The sequence below is a fragment of the Notothenia coriiceps genome, unplaced genomic scaffold (genome assembly GCF_000735185.1).
Source record: "Notothenia coriiceps isolate Sejong01 unplaced genomic scaffold, NC01 NC01_scaffold00000339, whole genome shotgun sequence".
In the NCBI taxonomy this organism is placed as follows: Eukaryota; Metazoa; Chordata; class Actinopteri; order Perciformes; family Nototheniidae; genus Notothenia; species Notothenia coriiceps.
This window is the reverse complement of record NW_011333040.1, coordinates 5658230-5663701: the sequence shown is the minus strand read 5'-3', so window position 1 is coordinate 5663701 and position 5472 is coordinate 5658230. Positions and strand designations below refer to the sequence as shown.

The 5472-nt window shown below is 43.5% G+C and overlaps 2 protein-coding genes across 4 annotated transcripts in view; one reads left to right on the top strand and one right to left on the bottom strand.

Annotated features, from left to right (window-relative positions):
• The window catches only part of LOC104943801 (high affinity cationic amino acid transporter 1-like), a 228951-nt gene that overhangs the window by 69315 nt on the left and 154164 nt on the right, over nt 1–5472 (bottom strand). The gene's annotated exons all lie outside the window — the stretch shown is intronic.
• cd2bp2 (CD2 (cytoplasmic tail) binding protein 2) overlaps nt 1–5472 on the top strand; it is a 297553-nt gene that overhangs the window by 148518 nt on the left and 143563 nt on the right. The window lies entirely within an intron of this gene.

Below are 5472 nucleotides of genomic sequence, written 5' to 3'. Positions count from 1 at the left end.
TATGTGTGTACACAAAACGGCAGGCAAAACCGTTTTAAATGTGTGTTTCCTGTATGGCGAATACAGCTGCTTTATTTATGTCTGTATGAAGTTGTTGTGAGTGTGGAGGGAGCAGCTACAGGTTAGCTTAGCCTAATCGATCAGTGCACTACGAAGCCAGTGCATGCTAGACAGTGAACTGTCAACGGGGGGGAGCCCCGCCGGTCATTATTGGCCGATATTCACTCTTAATAGTTTGATCGGTGCTCTCTATAAAGGCCGATCAGGAGAGCTGGATCTGATCGATATGGCCATAAACGCGAGTGAAGTATCACCGGACGCGAGAGAGAGATCAGATCAGCTGCTGAGTCTGACGGAGACACGCAGCTCTGCATGATCCCCTGAAGCTCCGCCCTCTGATTAGCGAGCTGACCGGACAGCGCAAAATGCGTATATGAAGCGCTCCGTCATGACTACGGGCTCCCCGTTCCAGCAAACGACTATTCCTTCACAACGTAGCATCACATTGGATATGCGCTTAAGTTGTCCAGGATTGTGATTTTTCGATAATTTTCCTATGAGGAGTTAGCAAAAATGTGCTTAAAATGCATGAAAAACACACATTTTTCAAAATGGCCGACTTCCTGGGGGGCGGGGCTAATGGAAGGCAATTTGAAATATTTCCGCAATCTGTATACAGCGTTTCGTGAATATCGGAAAAACTCTATGCGAGTAGTTTGGAGTAATTCGCGACATGTAAATTGTCAAAAATGGTATATTCTCTGTTAGCTTACGACCTCCCCGATTGAGCTAGCAACCATATTCTTCGCAATTTAGCATCACATTGGATATGGGCTGAACTTGCTTGAAATGCATGAAATGACATTTTTCAAAATGGCTCACTTTCTGGGGGCGGGGCTAATGGAAGCCATTTAGAAATATGTCTAAAATTCCATGAGGAATGTGCCTATCTGCGATATTTGGATACATTTTTGATGAGTTATGAGTATTTCTTTCTAAGCCCCGCCTTTTTGAAAATACATTTTGATTAATGGTGGCCATATTTATCGACTAAAAATGCTCATTTCATACTGCAGGGGTTGCAAGCTTTTTCGATATGAAGTGCCATTAAAAGAAAAAATTCTCAGTGTGCCGACGATCGTGAATTATCAATGGGGGGGTGAGGAGTTTGACGCTGGTGAACTGTCAACAGGAGGGCGGGGGGAGCCTCGCTGCGGGGAAGCAGTGTGTGGACCTGTCAGCGCAATTAAATTGATCCTATGGATATCAATCATGCAAGTTGTGCCCAAAACATAAGGAAAAGCCAGACATATCTGTGATAACAAAGCATTAGCACTGGCAAGTCTTTGATTATGCTGAACCACCACTATAATTTGACAGATTTATTATAGAAAGATTAATTTCTGCCAAAATAAAATAATAGATAGAAAGCAGGATGTTTTTGGAACTCTACAGTCCTGACATTATACATCCTTGAAATTAAATACATAAATATTGCTCTTTGTGGGGAAGTTGCATATTTTTGCATGCTCATCGTTGATACATCTGGTGTGTGTTTTTTGGCAATGATAAACCAAAACCACAGGTGACACCGGTGCATTCATCTGCAGGTTGGACACTTTTATTCATATTTAAAAACTTTAGCCATTAAGGACACTAGGGACATGACCGCCATCCCTCACAGTCACAAGAAGCAGCAGAGTCCATGTACCTCCAGATGGCTTCGTCTAAAAAAAAAATTTGGTTGTAAAGTAGTACCTGTCACCAAGACAGACTGAAAGAAGCACTTGAAGAAGAGGAGAAGCAAGTGAAGTTTCTTTTTTTTAAAAGAGCCACCTTAGCAGTGAATATTATGTCCTTTGTATAAAATTCTCCGAAATATGTGGCACCATAATGACAGGAATTTGGGTAAACACAGTGACAGCTATTCGATTCAAGCAGCAGGAGGGAATTCACAAACCCACTTCTCTGATTTCAGCCTGTCCAACTGAGCTGATTAAAAAACGAGATCTGAGAGAAACACAGCACTCAGTAACATAGAGGTCAAAGGAAAGTGGAGCAAGAGAAATAATCTGCAAAAAAGAAAAATCAGACTCAAAAGAAACCCTTGGCAACTAAGTGACACGAGGGAAGGAAGCTGGGTTCATCAATAAAAGAGGAAGTGACATTTAAAGAAGTGTATGACTAAACAGCAGCACCAGCAGTCACATACCTGTGTTTAAGTTACGTGAAGAGGCAGATGTGCTTAGAAGAACAACAGCTAGGTCTCAAAGAAAGCGACACAATACACTGTCTTGTTTTTTGGGTAAGGGAAAGAATGAGGTAAAAGTGAGTTGCATGCTTACTGTATGCAGAAATATACAGTTTATGTTTTCATTGTTGTAAAATATATTTTAACAGCAATAATTACAATGTTTTAAGACAATGGATGTGAAGCAGCTAAATATCATGTTTGTCTTCTGTGTGTTTTGTTTCTGTCACTCTTATACTTATTTTCAACTTGGAAAGTATTATATTTAGCAGCTCAACACAGTCATTAATATATCAGGCAAAGGTGTCAGGACTGGGGAAAATACGACCCAAATGCAGTCAAAAAGACAAAAGGTCTAGTAACAAAAAGCGAGCTTTAATCCAAAAAAGCCGATGACAAAGAAAAACAGGAAACAAGTTAACATCAGCAAACCGGGGAGCACGAGAAACAGGAACAAACTTGGGCAAGGGCCCGGCAGAGGTCGAGGAGGGGGTCTCGGGCGGACGGCCCGGGGGTACGGCAGAGTAGGGGCGAGGGCAGCGGCGAGCGAAACAGGATTCGTAGCCGGCGGGACCCCGAACGGAACAGGACATGGCGTCGGCAGGACCCCCGGCGGAGAAGGGGCTTGAGTCGGCGGATACAGGGGGCAGAGTTGGCCGGGGAGCCGGAACTGGAGCTGGAACTTGAGCCGGAACCATGGTTGCCGGGGCACGGGCTGGTATCCTGGCCTTGCGTCTCCTATAAGCCTTTTGGAGGCTCCGTGGACCTCCCAAGGCCAGGCAGGATCCCAGGAAGGGGTTTCGAGGCTTGAGGCTGGCACTCAGGGCTGCTTGGAAAAAGTCTAAGCCACTCGGGCAACAAGCTCCTAAGCCACCTCCATGCGTGCCTCCTTAAGCCCGTGTCACACTGTCCCGAAATTGACACCCGATGGACACACGAAAAAGGAAATGTTCAAATTCGGCTCTGATCGTAACAACATCGGGGCACATCGTGAGGGCATCTTAAGCCCGCCGGTGGAGTTTCTCAGGCTCCGGCAGCAACTTCGTGAGCGGTAACTTCTTAAGGCACTCGTGAGGGCATCTTGTCAAATCGTGTCATCTTCGTGTTACCATCGGTGCATTCGCCCTGACTCTGATCTATTTTATTGAATATTATTTGTACCCTCATTCTTATTATTTCTAGTGTTATCATTATTATTATTATTATTGGCATTAAAAACCAGTATGCTGCTGTTGACTACATATTTCAGAATTTCGTTGCATGCCTCCAGACGTCCGTGGGCGAAGGAATGCAGATGCCGCATAATTAACACATAATATAACGTATTAAATCCTGGCCTCCTCGCTGCAGATCACATCAGAATCAGCCTGATGTCATCTTTAAATGAACTGTTATAATTAACCAGCACTTCTCTCTCTGCTGACCCCACGAAACCATCCTGCTCTCACATACATGAAGAAATAAATCCCTTCTCACAGACGCTCACATGTTTGGTTTTTTAAGAGCGTTTGCGTGACCTCTGTGCATCTCCTGCTCGTTATACTGCTGTTTGCAGGAGAAAACAGCCAAGATCAACTCGGTCCACGAGTGCCAGCGCCCTGTTTTATTGTGCCAGGGACTTTTATAAGTTTGGAGACGTCTTCCAAAAGTAATGGTGAACCCTGAGCTTCTTCCATGATACTCGTCCACACAAGGAGAGGCTCTGTAACCCCTGCACTAGGCAGCTGTGTATTTGTAAATTCATATTCTACAGTATATGGAAGTGCAAGCATGCATTCAGGCATCCACCCATCCATGCACACTGTAAACAACTAAATACGGTAAAAATAAAGACGTTAGTACACTGTAATATTTTCTTTGGACGGGATTTACAGTGAGTTGTTGCATGAGCCTAAACACACTTTTCCAACCATCACAAAATATCGCTTGATCTCTTTTTAAATAAATCATTTCAAATGAAAATAAGTGCCTTTACAATCGTGCTGGCCCTTAAATCTGATTAGTTTACTTGTTTTGGCATAAATATGGAGCACAATGCTTCTCATATCTCAGAATTGGCTCATAAGTTGAGCAATTACCGCGTCAAAAATTGCGGTCGAGTCTGCCACTGAAGCAATAAACCTATCAGACGTGGTATTAAACAACCTGAGAGTCGTTATGCCCTCTTCGCGTCTCATTTTCCCCAACATTTACAGCGAAAGAATGTGAGAGAAACTGTCTGATACTTCTCTGATTGAAATGCTACACAAGTCACATTTGCTAACCGTATAGTTGTTTGTAGTTACCTGACTTTATATCCTGTCAACGCTCTAAAAAGGTCAATCTATAGCCAACATCAGTGTGTCCAAAAGAGTTGTCGTATCAATGTTCCCACCCTATTTCCCCCAAATCAACATTGAGGTCCAATAGATACACAAAAAAACCTTTATATACAATTTATAAGTGAAAGATTAGGTGTACGGTACTACACAATATGATGCTTGCTCAGCTCAGCATTTGCCTAAGAATTGAATTGAAACAATGGTTGTTTCAATTCAATTCTTAAGCCCGCGTCACACTGTCCCGAAATTGACACCCGATGGACACACGATAAAAGAAATGTTCAAATTCGGCTCTGATCGTAACAACATCGGGCCATTCGTGAGGGCATCTTAAGCCATCGTATGACCGCCGGTGGAGTTTCTCAGGCTCCGGCAGCAACTTCGTGAGCGGTAACTTCGTAAGGCACTCGTGAGGGCATCTTGTCAAATCGTGTCATCTTCATGTTATCATCGGTGCCATCGGGCATTCACTCTGATCGGGGTGAATGCCCGATGGCACCGATGATAACAAGATGCCCTCACGATGGCCTTACGAAAGGCAAAATTGACACACGAATTCAACACGAAAATGAACCTTCGCAAGGTCCAATTTTTTGGCATGCCAAAGATTTTGCCACCGCTCACGAAGTTGCTGCCGGAGCCTGAGAAACTCCACCGGCGGTCATACGATGGCTTAAGATGCCCTCACGAATGGCCCAATGTTGCTACGATCAGAGCCGAATTTGAACATTTCCTTTATCGTGTGTCGATCTGGTTGTTTTATTGCACAACAAAATCATGTAAACATATTATGTAAATAACCCAATTTGTGTTCTGTGAAACTGAAAAGGATATAATATATTAGTTTGAAGGCAAGTTGACAGAAAGTTGTTGCTATGGAAACAACATTACGGAGAAAAC